The sequence below is a fragment of the Pan troglodytes genome, chromosome 10 (assembly GCF_028858775.2).
Source record: "Pan troglodytes isolate AG18354 chromosome 10, NHGRI_mPanTro3-v2.0_pri, whole genome shotgun sequence".
Lineage (NCBI taxonomy): Eukaryota > Metazoa > Chordata > Mammalia > Primates > Hominidae > Pan > Pan troglodytes.
The window spans coordinates 126,840,637-126,857,640 of NC_072408.2; the positions used below are offsets into that span (position 1 = coordinate 126,840,637).

The window sequence follows — 17,004 nt, forward strand, 5'->3', positions numbered from 1 at the left end:
AGGGCTAGCCGTAACTACACCTTTTCCCTTCCGCCTGAGAAAACATAGTGAGCATTTTGAATTTGCTCTTAGTGATATTTTTTGAAGTAAAGGATTTATTTTATTACTTTATCAGTAATAAGAAATGACTTATAACACATCCTACAGTTGATTATGACCAAACATCAATGTGTTCATAGTTAGAGCTTTATGTAAGTGTTTGTATTTTTTTTTTTCAAAATAGTATGTGGACATTGTTAGAAGTCTCTTAATACATTTGATTTCTTTTTTAAAAAGTCCCATCCCACCTGCTCACATTAAATGTAGTGAATTTTTTTTCATTGTTGGTTTTCTTTAAATCATTATGTTGATTTTTTTCTTTAAATCATGTTTTGATTGATTGACTGTTGTGAGCCAAGACTTTTGCGAATGCTGGAGAGGTTGCAGAAGTTGAATGACCCTTTCCTTTGAGGAGTCTATAGTTTAATGCTAGTAATAAGGCCTATTTTAGGGAGATAACTTACTGTACTGGGAAAGTCACAACCTCTTTGAAGTTCAGTTTCCTCATCTAAAGAGTAGGTTAATAATACCTGTCTAACAGGGATTATTTTGAGGATTTAATGAAATAGTTCATGTGACACCAGTTGGCACGGGTGCCTGGTTCAGGGTGGGTACTCAGTACAGTTGTTAATTCCACTTGCATCTAGAGAACCATGCAAGAGACTGTCATTAGATTCTTAAAATACATGAAGGCTACTTTTAAAAATATGAATTAGAAGACAAAAACAAGGCCGGGCACGGTGACTCAGACTGTAAACCCAGCACTTTGGGAGGCAGAGGCAAGCGGATCACCTGAGGTCAGGAGTTTGAGACCAGCCTGGCCAACATGGTGAAACCCCATCTCTACTAAAAATACAAAAATTAGCCAGGCATGGTGGCGGGTGTCTATAGTCCCAGCTACTTGTGAGGCTAAGGCAGGAGAATCGCTTGAACCTGGGAGGCGGAGGTTGCAGTGAGCCAAGATAGCGCCACTGCACTTCAGCCTGGGCGACAGAGTGAGACTCTGTCTCCAAAAACAAAAGAAAAGAAAACAAGAACTGAGAGCTGGAGTTTATTAGAAAAGGCTTCATGGGCCGAGCGTGGTGGTTCACGCCTGTAATCCCAGCACTTTGGGAGGCCAAGGTGGGCGGATTATGAGGTCAGGAGTTCGAGTCCAGCCTGACCAACATGGTGAAACCCCATCTCTACTAAAAATACAAAAATTAGCTGGGCGTGGTGGTGCATGCCGGTAATCCCAGCTACTCAGGAGGCTGAGGCAGGGGAATTGCTTGAACCCGGGAGGCAGAAGTTGCAGTGAGCCAAGATTGCGCCACTGCACTCCAGCCTGGGTGACAGAGTGAGACTCCATCTCAAAAAAAAAAAAAAAAAAAGAAAAGGCTTCATGGAGGATGTAGGATTTAAAGAGGCTCTAGAACTTAGATTATCAAACTGTAGGTATTACAACGATAAGGAATGGACAGATTCTGGCCTGGAGGAGGAGTTTGGGCTCTTCCACCCTCCCCCACTTTCAGGGAGTGTCACCAGTTTTTTAGCCCCATGTTCCGTATTACCTTTTCAGTGACTTTACAGAAAATAATTCTGTAACCAGTGTGGTAAAACCCTATGGGGCTAATCCATATTAGCATTACTACTGTTTCCATGGCAACCATCAGCCAATCCAGAACTTTATAGTAAGGCAAAATGTAAGAAGCACTTTCATCAACAAATACCCAATTTTACTGGTAGAATGTCCCACTGGGATGTTACCAGACTACCTAGCTGCTGTATCCAAAATCTAAACTCTGTTATTCCATATTTCTTTTTCTTTTCTTTTCTTTTTTTTTTTCTTCTGAGATAGAATCTCATTCTGTCACCCACACTGGAGTGCAGTGGTGCAATTTCTGCTCACTGCAGCCTCCACCTCCTGGGTTCAAGCCATTCTCCTGCCTCAGCCTATCGAGTTGCTAGGATCACAGGCACCACCACGCCCGGCTAATTTTTGTATTTTTAGTAGAGAATCGCTGTTGGTCAGGCTGGTCTTGAACTCCTGACCTGAGGTGATCTGCCCATCTTGGCCTCCCAAAGTGCTGAGATTAACAAGCATGAGCCACCGAGCCCAGCCTTCTTTTTCTTTTCTTTCTTTTCTTTTCTTTTCGTTTTTTTGTTTGTTTGTTTGAGACAAGGTTTGGCTCTATCGCCCAGGCTGCACCATCTTGGCTCACTGCAACCTTCACCTCCCAGGCTCAAGCCATCCTCCTACCTCAGCCTCCCGAGTAGCTGAGACTATAGGCATACACTACCACACCCGGCTAATTTTTTTGTATTTCTTGTAGAGACAGTTTTACCATGTTGCCCAGGTTGGTCTTGAACTCCTGAGCTCAAGCCATCTGTCAGCCGCAGTCTCCCAAAGTGCTGGGATTACAGGTGTGAACCATCACACCTGGCCCTATATTTCCATGTTGGAACATTTAATAGGAAATACTTTTTTTTTTTTTTTTTTTTTTTTTTTTTTTGTAGACAGTCTCACTCTGTCGCTCAGACTGGAGTGCAATGGCATGATCCCGGCTCACTGCAACCTCTGTCTGCCAGTTTCAAGCAATTCTTGTGCCTCAGCCTCACGAGTAGCTTGGATTACAGGCATGTGCATCACACGTGGCTAATTTTTGTATTTTTAGTAGAGGAGGGGTTTCGCCATGTTGGCCAGGATGGTCTCAAACTCCTGACCTCAAGTCATCCACCTGTCTCACCCTCCCAAAGTGCTGAGATTACAGGTATGAGCCACTGCTCCCAGCCAGCAGGAAATACTTTTAAGAAAAAATCTCGCCATGATTTTTTTCTGTAAGGAAATAGCATTATGTTTGAATTCTTGTTGAATAGTTTATATAAAGTGGATATAACAAATAAGGTAAAACTGAGAGGGAGGAGAAAGATTTTATATCTAATTATGTAGAATTTGTGACTATTGATAATAGTTAGGGGCAAGGGCCAAAAATCAACATGATTCCTCTTCTATCAGTTTTACTCTAAAGGGAAGATTGAAAGATAAAATTCTTAATATTTAAATTTTACCTCTGAAACCTGAACTCATTATGTAATATGGGGGTTTTACAGACCGTTTTGTTCCCTGTTACAGACAACCTTAAGCCAAAAATGAGTTAATATAGACATGTTTTCCCTGCATTCAAATTTGTCTGCTATGTGCCTGGCCCACTTCCGAGTACTGGGGTTGTGGCAGCAAACAAAGGCCCAGATCTTTTGAAACTTACATCAAGGGCAGGGGGCGGGGGCAATAGCTCGATTAACAAAGAACTATCTGTCGGGTGTAATAAGCGCTACGGAGAAAAATTAAACAGAGGAAAGGAATGGAGGGCGGCACAGGTAGGGTTAGGGTGAGCAAAGGAGGCCTCTCTGATAAGATGACATTTGAGAAGAGACCCAAGTGGAGTGCAGGAACAGGCCTCGTGAATGTCTGAGGAAAGCATGTTCCAGGCAGAGGGGAATCTCATGCACAGATTTTGAAATAAGAGTCTGCTCAGCAGGTCTGAGGGCAGCAAGTAGGCCAGTATGAGTGGAACAAAGAGAATGCAGCGGAGAAAAGAGGAGATCTGAGATAAGATTGGGATGCAGGGAGGAATCCTGTAGAATCTTAGAAGTCATGGTAAGGACTTTATTATGTTTTATTCTGAGTAAGAAAGCTTCTAGAGGGTTTTGAGCAGTGACATAGTCTGACTTGGGTTTCTGAGAATTGCTGTGCTGCAGAGAGTAGGCTGTAGGAGGGCAAGGGTAGGAGCAGGGAGACCAAGTAGGTGGCACCACAGTCAGTAGTCTTGGTGGTTGGTGATGCTGGCTGGGACTAGGATGGGAGAGTGGAGGCGGGAAGAAGTGATAGCATCCTGGATATTAATTTTACTCAATAAATCTCATATAGCACCTATTATATGCCAGGCAGTGTTCCAATGGCTTTATAAATATCAGCTCATCTCATACTCATAATAGTCCTCTGAGGTATATTTCAGCAGTAGAGTCCACAGGATGTGTGGATGGGTTGGATGTGGAGTGTGAGGGGAAAATCAAAGATGATTCCTGTTTGGGGCCCAAAACTCCTAAGAATGAAGTTGCCATCTCCTGAGAAGGGAGGAGTCAAGGAGGAGCATGTTTGGGTGGAGGCCCTCAAATCAGGAGTTCAGGTTTGGACATGTTGAGTGTGACGCACATTAGTGTTCCAAGTGGATGTGGTAAGTAGGCAGTTAGATATAAGAACCTAAGTCAGGCCGGGCGTGGTGGCTCACGTCTGTAATCCCAGGACTTTGGGAGGCCAAGGCAGGCGGGTCACCTGAGGTCAGGAGTTTGAGACCAGCCTGGCCAACATGATGAAACCCTGTCTCTACTAAAAATACAAAAATTAGCTGCGTTTGGTGGCGGGTGCCTGTAATCCCAGCTACTCAGGAGACTGAGGCAGGAGAATCATTTGAACCCGGGAGCCGAAGGTTGCAGTGAGCCGAGATTGTGCCACTGCGCTCCAGCCTGGGCGACAGAGCGAGACTCCACCTCAAAAAAAAAAAAAAAAAGATGAAGAACCTAAGTCAGAGGAGAGGTCAGGGCTGAGAGCTGGAGATAAATTACAAACTAGATATCAAAGCATTCAGGAAGAAGTGCCAGCCTGGTGTCTATTTTTCTGCTAAACCTAACCAGAGGTGGACACAAGGGGTGTGTTTTCCCTTGGGTGTGGTGGTGTAGTAGCACTCTCATTGGCTTTGGGATCAGACCTGCATTTGAATCCTAGCTCCACCATTTACTAGCTAAGTGACCTCAATTATGTGACCTAATCTTGGCTAGCTTCAGTTTCTTTATCGATGAAATGGGGTTAACAATGCTCATCCTGTAGCATTGTTAAGATAAAATGAAGTAGCCTGGGTATGTTACCTAGAGCAGTGCTCCGACCTAGAAAATGCTAAATAATATTCATCTTCCTTTTCCTTGGATTTAGTTTGTTGAATTCAACCCAGACTAACAGAAGAGCTTCTCTTCCAGGGTGAAGGAAGTCTGAATTTACAGCCTATTCCCAAGTACACATATTTTGGGGCGTGCCTATTTAATGACAAGCTCCAAAAAAGAAAAGGATTTCAAATCCATCTGTTATCAAATGAGAATGACTTTATAAAAGAAAAGACTTGAGTGAGGTTTATAAAGGGAACAGGGAAAATAGTCATGGGTTCTGAGTATTAAAAGATTGCACATGCAAAAGCAGGGTGAGGGTATAGGTAGAAACACCGAGCAGCAAATCCAGGGATCAGTCATGCGTAATTTACATCAAAGGCTAAGTAAATCTACTTGAGCCATGGAGATGACCTATAGGAGGAAATAGTGCCCTTTCCTGTGGATGGGCTATGTAAATCAAAGGGAATTATCTCATTAATTCTCTGGTGATCCTGGTGGAACCTTGCTAAAGGGGCACTTGTGGGCTTAAAGTTAATCCCACTTCTATTTTCTACAGTCATAGCTTGACTTTTGCAAGAAGCCCTCACTTAAGGTGTTCAGATTTTATCTCATACAGTACGCATTTGAATACCTGCCATGTGCCATGTACTTTATTAGGGAAGCAAAGATAAATAGGAGATATAATTTCTGCCCTTAAGTCTTTTCCAGTCTAAGAGAAAACAGATATGTAAACAGAGTGTGTGATAAGTTCTCTAATAAGAGTATTGCAGCACTGCAAATAATGTAGTCATTTTAACCGGGGATCTTATAATGGCAATATGGAAGTTATGTCTGAACTGGGCTGTTAAGGTTAAGAATTTATCAGGTGAAAATTTGAGGAAAGACATTCCAAAAGAGGGTATATCATGAACAAAGTCAAAGAGGCATGTTCAGGGAAGAAAAAGCCATACTGTGAGTAATAGTCTTGTTTTTATGGTGGTGGGAAGAAAGTGACCACCAGTTTGGAAAGCAGTTTTTCCCTACCTTCTCCAATTCCAAACAAGAACATTTTAATTTTGTAACCTTCTTTTTAGGTCTAAGGAGTCTCCTGGTGAGCCATATGACCAAAACAGGTGGTGGCGGGGTGAGGTGGGGAAGTATGAAAAACACTAAAATTTTCTTTCTTTATTAGGATTAGGCATGACTGCTCTTTCCTGAGAGAATCCTGAATGTGTCCCTGTGTCACCACTTGTCTCCAGTGAAGGGCTCCTTAGGGTACACCCCAGCCCATTTCCATCCCTGTTCTAAGTTAAAGTTTGCTGAGTAGAATGTCATTCCAACTGCCCGTCTTCCCCTAGCCTTCCTGTTTATTACGAAAAGGTTCTCAATTTCTTTTCCAAGCATTTTCATGCAATCTCCTTTTGAAAGTATAAACATTTCAGCTTTCTACATATGGCTAGCCAGTTTTCCCAGCACCATTTATTAAATAGGGAATCCTTTCCCCATTGCTTGTTTTTCTCAGGTTTGTCAAAGATCAGATAGTTGTAGATATGCGGCGTTATTTCTGAGGGCTCTGTTCTGTTCCATTGATCTATATCTCTGTTTTGGTACCAGTACCATGCTGTTTTGGTTACTGTAGCCTTGTAGTATAGTTTGAAGTCAGGTAGTGTGATGCCTCCGGCTTCGTTCTTTTTGCGTAGGATTGACTTGGCGATGCGGGCTCTTTTTTGGTTCCATATGAACTTTAAAGTAGTTTTTTCCAATTCTGTGAAGAAAGTCATTGGTAGCTTGATGGGGATGGCATTGAAACAGGCAACCTACAAAACGGGAGAAAATTTTCGCAACCTACTCATCTGACAAAGGGCTAATATCCAGAATCTACAATGAACTCAAACAAATTTACAAGAAAAAAACAAACAACCCCATCAAAAAGTGGGCAAAGGACATAAACAGACACTTCTCAAAAGAAGACATTTATGCAGCCAAAAAACACATGAAAAAATGCTCACCATCACTGGCCATCAGAGAAATGCAAATCAAAACCACAATGACATACCATCTCACACCAGTTAGAATGGCGATCATTAAAAAGTCAGGAAACAACAAGTGCTGGAGAGGATGTGGAGAAATAGGAACACTTTTACACTGTTGGTGGGACTGTAAACTAGTTCAACCATTGTGGAAGTCAGTGTGGCGATTCCTCAGGGATCTAGAACTAGAAATACCATTTGACCCAGCCATCCCATTACTGGGTATATACCCAAAGGACTATAAATCATGCTGCTTTAAAGACACATGCACACGTATGTTTATTGTGGCATTATTCACAATAGCGAAGATTTGGAACCAACCCAAATGTCCAACAATGATAGACTGGATTAAGAAAATGTGGCACATATACACCGTGGAATACTATGCAGCCATAAAAAATGATGAGTTCATGTCCTTTGTAGGGACATGGATGAAATTGGAAATCATCATTCTCAGTAAACTATCGCAAGAACAAAAAACCAGACACCGCATATTCTCACTCATAGGTGGGAATTGAACAATGAGAACACATGGGCATAGGAAGGGGAACATCACACTCTGGGGACTGTTGTGGGGTGGGGGGAGGGGGGAGGGATAGCATTGGGAGATATACCTAATGCTAGATGACGAGTTAGTGGGTGCAGCACACCAGCATGGCACATGTATGCATATGTAACTAACCTGCACATTGTGCACATGTACCCTAAAACTTAAAGTATAATAATAATAATAATAAAAAGAAAGTATAAACATTTCACATTCCAGGAAGCCCAAGATAGTCATAGTATTTCTGCCCTTGAAGAAACAGAAGCTTGTTCCAAGGTGGACATGTTCTTAGGAACTATGCAGTGCCTCAGTTTAGCTGGGTGGTAATTATTTTAGCTTGGCTGCATTTTCATATCCACTCTCCCCCTTTAGCTGCAAGACCTTTCAAGTCCTCTCTGTTATTACTAACTACCATTCATGGATGAAAGCAAGTGCCTAAATTCCCTACAACTCTGCCTCTGTTAGGGGTGTCCTTCTCTCCATCCTCCATCAGTCCCTGTGCCAGATTTTCTTAAGCTCTGTCTTCAGGCTCTTTAAGGTCTGCTCTTACTTACATTTAATCTGTTAGACTTTTCTGTGCCAGTGACTTAAACATCAGCTCTAAAGTCAGAGTTGATCTTTCAGGTTATTAGAGCTGGCTTATAATAATGATGAAGGTGAATATAGTAACAGCAACAGCTAACACACGTACTGCCTACTGTGTACCAGACACTGTTCCAAACACTTTACATATATTTATTTCAGTCATACAACCTTATGAGGTAGGTACTACTTTCTCCTAAATGTAAGGGAAGAACCTGAGACACAGAGAATTAAGCAGTTTGCCTGTGGTCACACAGTACAGTAACTGATAGAGAAGAGACTATGTTATTTTTAGACCTTGAGTTTTCCACAAGAACTATGTCTTATTTATCTCTGTATCCCCAGTTCAAAGCATAGTAGTGTTCCATCCATGTTGGAATTAGTGCAAAGTGCCAGGCCATCAAGTTAACATAGGGGATAATGTCATTTTGGTTAAGAAAAAAAGACTGAATCAAAATCTCCAATTGCAAGTACAGTGTGGTGTATTGGGAGTATCTGGGGCCTGTTTTATTATGAGTCCTCATAGAACATTTAAAAATAAAATTAAAAGATCTGTTCTGACTTCTGAAATGTTATTAACCAGCAGTAGGGATCTGACATTGAATAATAGTCCTCTTCCAGAAACAAAAGCAGTATTAACATTTGTCCTTTTTTCTTTTTCAATTAAAGCTGGTGCTGCTGGAGTTGCTGGTCTTTGATGCTGAGGGATTACGTTTCTGATAGTGACCGAAAGGATAATAACAAAACTTTTATTGTGCTCTAATTTAGACCTTAGTTCAAATGAAACAAAATTAAACATGCCCCTATCTAGTGGATGTATACCTTCTAAATGGCACATAGTGGCTTTTTTACATGCCTTCTATAAACAGTATGACCAGGAAAGCATTGACTTTATCAGGCATTCCCTCACAATTGTTAGGGGCATCAGACCTTCCTCATTCCAGGGCATGAGTTTTTGTCATCCCTGGAAATCATCCAATATCTGACTGTTTGTTTTTGACTTAAAAAGGGGTAATGAAATGGAAAGAAACTGAAATGGGAGTCAGAAGCTAACAAGTTCTGTGATCCTGGGCAGGAACCTTCATGCAAATTGTATCTTTACGGGCCTAACTTTGTTGACCCATGCCTCAATTTCATCACCTGCAAAATTAGGGTTTTGAACCAGATTATCTCTGAAGTTTCAACTCTCAAACTGCATGTTTTCCTTTGAGCTAAAGCCAATATTCTATTTGGAATTTTCACTTTATCATAAATAATTATAGCTATAGTGTATTACATATTTAACCTGTGCTAAACATTTCATATATATTATTGCATTTTAATGCTAGTATAACTTGAAAGGTAGTTTTTTTTTAATCACCATCTTTCAGATGAGGAAACTGAGGTAGAGAGTGGTTAGATAATTTTTGAAGGTCATACAGCTATGTACTTTGTTTATTCTTTCCTTAAGATAATTACTGTATTTTTGCCTTATTTGTGTACTTCTCAAGTCACCTGCCGGTTTATACAAATATTTATTCTGTGCTTTATATTGGCTGCTTCATAAGGGTTCATCTCATCTTCAGCTTCTTAAGAATGAAGATTGTGTCTTATAGTTTATATCTCTCATAAGGACATGAAACTTTGTATATTTCCAAAATGGAAGGTCTTTTAAAAATAAAATAAAATAAACAAGCAAATGACTCCTTTCCTCCCTCAATCTTTCTAAGCTTACACTTTCTGAAATTTGTTATGATTATTATATCACTCTCCCCAGCCTCATTATTACTGAAATTCCTGATCTTTGTTTGATGTTACCAACACAGTTTTTTTTCTTTCACCTTTCTCCCTAGATGTTGATGTCTTATGAATTTACCTTTTTTTTTTTTTTTAAGAGGGAGAGGTCTCACTGTGTCGCTCAGGCTGGAGTACAGTAGCTATTTGCAGGCACGATCATAGCTTGCCGTAGCCTTGAACTCTTAGGCTTTATTTCTCCTGATTGTTAAGATAATACAACCTCCATATTTGCAAACATCTGGATTCTGCTAAGCTTAAGTTTTGTTTTAGTTTCTTCTCCTTTAGCCTTTCACTGTCAAGTGCATTGCTGTTAAAATTACAGGTCCTTGATCTTTTTGTAGTTCATAAACATGATGATTGGGCTTTCACACTTGTTTGAGGTGTGTCTTCCTCAAACCTTATTATAGTGTCAGCACATTGCCTGTCTGATGTGGGGAAAAAAAATTACAGGTTCTTGTTTCCTGTGATTTGCTTTTCCATTTTTTCCCTATCTCATTTGGTTACCTATCCCTTACTCACTCTGTGACCAAGGCATCTCCTCTGGGCCTCAGTTTCCTCATCTGTTTAATGAAGGAGTTCACATAACTGATTTTCTTTTATTTTGGTAAGGTCCAGCTCTGACATCCTTGAAATCTAAGATGGTACCAGATCTGCCTTCTCTGTTTCATCCCTAGTACCTAGGATAAATCTAGCCACACAGAAAGGCTTATTAAACTTTTGTTGACATTTTTTTTTAATTTGGGGTCTGTGTGTCTACTCTAGTTTCTTGGAGATTTTTTTCTTATTTTCATTCTGTAGTTACCTACTGTACCTTTAAACTTTTATTTCTCAAGGACAGTTTGTTTCAGCCTTGAAAGATCCTTCATTCAGTTCAGTTCAGGCATTTCTTGGCCAGGTACTGGACTAGCTACTGGGAATGCAAAAATGAATTAGACACTGTCACTGTCCTTAAAAAGCTTCAAATGAGGTGAAGGACTCATAAGAAGATAACTCATAAAATGTAATATGTCCTCTGCTAGAGTTTGTGCCTGGGGTGCTCTGAGAACGCAAAGGAGGGTCCCTCTGGAATGCCAAGGAGCACAGAAAGCTTCTGGGAAGAGATGATGATATAGCTAAGCCTAGAAAGACAGAGTTAGTCCTGTGAAAAATAGGGAAGACGCATGCCTAGGGAAAGAACAAGGATAAAGGGGACAGAGTTACAGGAGATAGAAGGTTGGCAGGTGACTGGCCTTGGAAGGCTTTTTGTGCCTGTTTGTAATAGGGAAGTACTAAAAGATTTCAGCAAGAAAATGTCTTTTCATATTACATTTTTATATGTGTCTTTTTATTTTAAAGAGATCTGCTAACATGGGCCGTATTCGTGGTTGTTAGGGGAACCAAGTGTTTTCTCTGGAAAGGTTGTCTTTTATCTTCTTTTTCAGATTATCTTAGTCTGGCGCTCTGCAGTTTCTTTATGATACATCTAGGTGTGGATTTCGTTTTATTTCTTCTGCTTTGTTTTCATTGGGCATCTTGAGTTTGTGAATTGGTGTCTTTCATTGTTAGGAGATTATCAGCCATTATCTCATCAAGTATTGCCTCGGTCCCATTCACTCTGTCCTTTCTGGAACTGCAGTTTAAACTTATGGGGACTATACTAACGTAGTGCTTCTATTTTCCATCTTTATCTCTGTATTGTAGTGTAGATAATTCCTTCTGACTAGTCTTCCAATTTGGTAATTTTCTCTTCAGTTGTCACATGTGTTCTTAAACTCTGTCCATTAGGTTAAGAAGAAACTGGAAAGCTTTTTATTCCTCCAAAGTAGGTTATGCCATTTTACACTCCCACCAACAGTGTGTGGGAATTCCAGTTGTTGACATTCCCAGTATTTTGTGTTGTTGTTCCTTTTAATTGTAGCCTTCTTATGAGTATGTAGTGGTATCTCATTGTGGTTTTAATTTACATTTCCCTGGTCACTAATGATGTGGAGCACTTCTTCATGTGCCTATTGGCCATTCATTTATTTTTGTCTTTGAAGTATCTGTTCAAATGTTTTGCTCATTTAAAAAATTACGCGTCTTTTTATTGAGTTAGAGGTTTTTATATATTCTGAATACAAGTCAGATATATGTGTTATAAACATTTTCTCCCAGTCTGAGCTTTATAGATCTATTCTTTTTTTTTTTTTTTTTTTTTTTTTTTTTTTTTTTTTTTTTTTTGAGATGGAGTCTCACTCTGTCGCCCAGGCTGGAGTGCAGTGGCGTGATCTCGGCTCACTGCAAGCTACACCTCCTGGGTTCACGCCATTCTCCTGCCTCAGCCTCCCAAGTAGTTGGGACTACAGGTGCCCGCCACCACGCCCAGCTAATTTTTTTGTGTTTTTAGTAGAGACAGGGTTTCACCGTGTTAGCCAGGATGGTCTCGATCTCCTGACCTCGTGATCCACCTGCCTCAGCCTCCCAAAGTGCTGGGATTACAGGCGTAAGCCACCACGCCTGGCCTAGATCTATTTTCTTAATGATGTCTTCTAATGCTTAGAAGTCTTTAATTTTGATACTACCCATTGGGTTTTGTGACATTTTTTGTTTTTGCTTGAGACAGAGTCTTACTCTGTTGCCCAGGCTGGAATGCAGTGGCACGATCTTGGCTCACTGCAACCTCTGCCTCCCAGGTTCAAGCAATTCTCATGCCTCAGCCTCCCAAGTAGCTGGGATTAACAGTTGTGTGCTACGCACAGCTAATTTTATTAGAGACAGAATTCTTCAATGTTGCCTCGACTAGTCTTGAACTCCTGGCCTCAAGTGATCTTCCCACCTTGGCCTCCCAAAGTGCTGGGATTATAGACGTGAGCCACTGCGCCTGGCCTGGGTTTTTAATTTTAAGTTATTATTTTGTATTTCTAGATATCTTGGATCTTTTCCAAATCTGAGAAGGTTGTACTTTACATTTTCCTCTTCCCTGGAGATTTTTTTTCTTTTCCCCCGAGACAGAGTCTTGCTCTGTAGCCCAGAACTGGAGTGCCTAGAGCTGGAGTGCAATGGCGTGATCTCGGCTCACTGCAACCTCCACCACCCGGGTTCAAGCAATTCTCCTGCCTCAGCCTCCCAAGTAGTTGGGATTACAGGCACACACAACCGCACCTGGCTAATTCTTGTATTTTTACTAGAGACGGGATTTCACCATGTTGGCCAGGCTGGTCTCAAAATCCTGACTTCGTGATCTGCCTGCCTCAGCCTCCCAAAGTGCTAGGATTACAGGCGTGAGCCACTGAGCCCAGCCCCCTGGAGATATTTTTAATCTTTTATTTCTCTAAACATAGCAGCATTGTCTTATAATCTATATCTGATAATATCAGGATGTGAAGTTTTTATGAATCTGTTTCTACCAGTACTTCCTAATGAGTCCTTGTTTCCATGGATACATGTTTGTTTTTAATTTTTTTTACTATAATATTGTTTTTATTAGAAAACTATTTATGGAGATTATTTGATCTTTGGATTGAAGGTACCATCCTCCAAAGAGGATTTGCGTTTTCTTCTGTTAAGTGTCTTGGGGGCACAACTAGTCTAGGATTTTAAAAAGTTAGGCTTAAAAAAGAAAATACAAAAGCAATATGGATTCTCAAATACCCTTCATCTAGCTCCCCCTAATGTTAACATCTTTTGTAATCATAGTGCAGTTATCAAAACCAGAAAATTAATATTGAGACACTACTATTAACTAATCTACATACCTATTGGAATTTTGTCAGTTTTCCCACAAATGTTCTTTTTCTGCTCCAGAATCCGGTTCAGGCTTCCATGTTGCACTTGGTTGTCATGTTTCTTTTCTCTCCTCCAATCTCTGCCAGTTTCTCAGTCTTTGTTGTTGTTGTTTTGAGACAGAGTCTCGCTGTGTTGCCCAGGCTGGAGTGCAGTGGCATGATCTCGGCTCACTGCAACCTCTGCCTCCCCGGTTCATGTGATTCTCCTGCCTCAGCCTCCCAAGTAGCTGGGACTACAGTTGCCCGCCACCACACCCAGCTAATTTTTTTTGTATTTTTAGTAGAGACGGGTTTTCACTATGTTGGCCAGGCTGGTCTTGAACTCCTGACCTCGTGATCTGCCCACCTTGGCCTCCCAAAGTGCTGGGATTACAGGCATGCCTTGTTTTTCTTTCCCTCCCCGCCCCTCCCCTCCCCTTCTCTCTCTCTCTCTTTCTTTTTCTTTCTCCTTCCTTCCTTTCTCTCTTTCTCTCTCTCTTTCTCTGTTTCTCTTTTTCTTTCATTTTAATTGATGACAGTTCATTCTGAATAGTCTTTGTTTCTCTTGAACTTGATACTTTTGAAGACTATTGATCAATTATTTGGTACAAAGTCATTCATTTGGGTTTGTCTAATGTTTTGTCATAATTAGATTGAGGTTATTCAGTCTTGCCGAGAATAGCACAAAAGTACGGTTGGGCCCTTCTCAGTACATCATATGGAGGACATGTGATGTTGACTGCTTGGTTAAGGTAGTGTTTGCCAGGCTCCCCACTATAAATGATTTTTCCCTTTGTTATTAATAAATCAGTAAATCTTATGAAGAGATACTTTGAGGATATGAAAATATCCTGTTTCTCATGAAACTTTTGCCCACAAATTTTAGCATTCGTTCTCTGGTCTTGCCTGCAGCAATTACTGTGATGCTTGCCTAATGATGATTTTCTTTTGTTTTCTTTTTGAGACAGAGTCTCGCTTTGTCACCCAGGTTGGAGTGCAGGGCACAATCTTGGCTCAGTGCAACCTCTGCCTCCTAGGTTCAAGCGATTCTCCTGCCTCAGCCTCCTGAGTAGCTGGGCACTACGGACTACAGGCACCCGCCACCACACCTGGCTAATTTTTGTATTTTTAGTAGAGGTGGGGTTTCACCGTGTTGGCCAGGCTGGTCTCAAACTCCTGACCTCAAATGATCCACCCACCTTGGCCTCCCAAAGTGTTGGGATTACAGGCGTGAGCTACCGCAGCCAGCCTGATTTTCATTCTTTTATTTGAGGTGTTTTGTTCCTGTTGCCCAGGCTAGAGTGCAATGGCGCAATCTCGGCTCACCACAACCTCTGCCTCCTGGGTTCAAGCGAAGCAATTCTCCTGCCTCAGCCTCCCGAGTAGCTGGGATTACAGGCATGTGCCACCATGCCTGGCTAATTTTGTATTTTTAGTGGAGACAGGGTTTCTGCATATTGGTCAGGCTGGTCTCAAACTCCTGACCTCAGGTGATCCACCCGCCTCGGCCTTCTAAAGTGCTGGGATTAGAGCATGAGCTACTGCGCCTTCTATTTTCATCATTTCTTCTACATTTATTCTGTAAGGGAGAAGAGCCCTTTTCCCCGTTTGTTGATTGAATTGTTTATCAGTGTAGACTCAGGAATATTCATCCTATGTATTATAATCCATTACTGTCATTATTTGTTTATTGATTAAATGGTCCTTGCCTTAGCCATTAGGAGCTCCTTCAGGTTGACTCCTGTGTCAACCATTATTTTTTCATGTGCCACCATCAATTTTTTGAGCACTTCTTACTTTCCAGTACCATGAGATATTCCAGGCTCATCCTGTATTTTTCCTGCCCCAACCCTGAAACTAGCCTTTTCTCCAAGGAGCCTTCGTTCATTTATTAGAGAATAGTATTTGGAAAGCAAGATTTGAGTGCTATGCGTGTATTGCTACTAGAGTGTCATTGTATGTAGGTCCTCTCAGAGGACAGAGCTAGGGAATAAGTATATGTATGCTCATAAATACATGTATGTTTATCAGACTTCTCATTTGTGTATATAAAAAACTGTAAGGCCAGGTGCAGTGGCTCACCCCTGTAATCCCAGCACTTTGGGGGGCCAAGCTGGGCAGATCACCTGAGGTCAGGAGTTTGAAACCAGCCTGACCAACATGGTGAAACCCTGTCTCTACTAAAAATATTAAAAAAATAAGCCAGGCATGGTGGTGGGCACCTATAATCCCCCAAAAATTGTAACTTTTTTTTTTTTTTTTGAGACAGAGTCTCGCTCTGTCGCCCAGGCTGGAGTGCAGTTGTGTGATCTCAGCTCACTGCAACCTCCACCTCCCGGGTTCAAGCGATTCTCCTGCCTCAGCCTCCCGAGTAGCTGGGACCACAGGTGTGCACCACCACCCCCGGCTAATTTTATTGCTTTTTTAGTAGAGACAGAGTTTCTGCATGTTGGCCAGGGTGGTCTGGAACTCCTGACCTCAAGTGATCTGCCTGCCTCAGCCTCCCAAATTGGTGCTGGGATTACAGGCATGAGCTAACTGGCCAGGTTTTCTTTTCTGAAGAGTATTAATCTACCTTGCTGACACAGTAAGCTTGTCCAGTCTACTTCTACTCAGGTAAGTTTTTCTACCACTACGCCAGTGACATGTCTTCATCAATGCATTATAATTGCAAAATATGGGGAAATCCCACATGCCTAATAATAAGGGAATGGTAAAGGAAATACTTGATGGAATATTACAGTCATATAAAATGAGGATTAATAATAGGCCGGGTGTGGTGGCTCACGCCTAATCCCAACACTTTGGGAGGCTGAGGTGGGCGGATCACTTGAGATCAGGAGTTTGAGACCAGCCTGGCCAACATGAAGGAATTCCATCTCTACTAAAAATGCAAAAAAAATTAGCCGGGCATGGTGGCACACACCTGTGGTCCCAGCTACTCAGAAGGCTGAGGCAGGAGAATCACTTGAACCTGGGAGGCGGAAGTTGCAGTGAGCCGAGATCACGTGACAGCACTCCAGTCTTGGCAGCAGAGCAAGACTTCATCTCAAATAATAATAATAAAGTAGGAATGCTATTGATACAATGCTAAGTAAAAAATTATAACAGTAGGATTGTAAGTAATTGTACACACACATATATGTAGAAAGATTGGGGAAAAAATAAAATGCTAGCAGCATTTTTAAAATACCCATATTCTGCAGTGGGATTTTGTTACATTTAAATTTTAAAATAAATGTCGTCATCCTCACTGTCACTGTCACTGCCACCCCAAAAGGTGCCCATTATCCATCATGCCCTGGCAAAAGAAAGTTTGAGAATTTCTCTCTTAAGGTAAAACTCAATTATTCAGGCAAAATATTAAAATAGTAGATCTTTCCTATGATAATTTCTAAGTTTATTAGTTCAT

The 17,004-nt window shown here is 41.3% G+C and overlaps 1 protein-coding gene and 1 non-coding gene across 4 annotated transcripts in view; both read left to right on the forward strand.

The window, feature by feature from the left end:
• Positions 1-17,004, forward strand: part of BICDL1 (BICD family like cargo adaptor 1) — a 104,041-nt gene that overhangs the window by 49,136 nt on the left and 37,901 nt on the right. The window lies entirely within an intron of this gene.
• On the forward strand, positions 10,200-10,301 carry LOC112205174 (small nucleolar RNA U13). The gene has a single exon (XR_002939021.1). It is a non-coding gene; the product is annotated as a small nucleolar RNA U13 (small nucleolar RNA).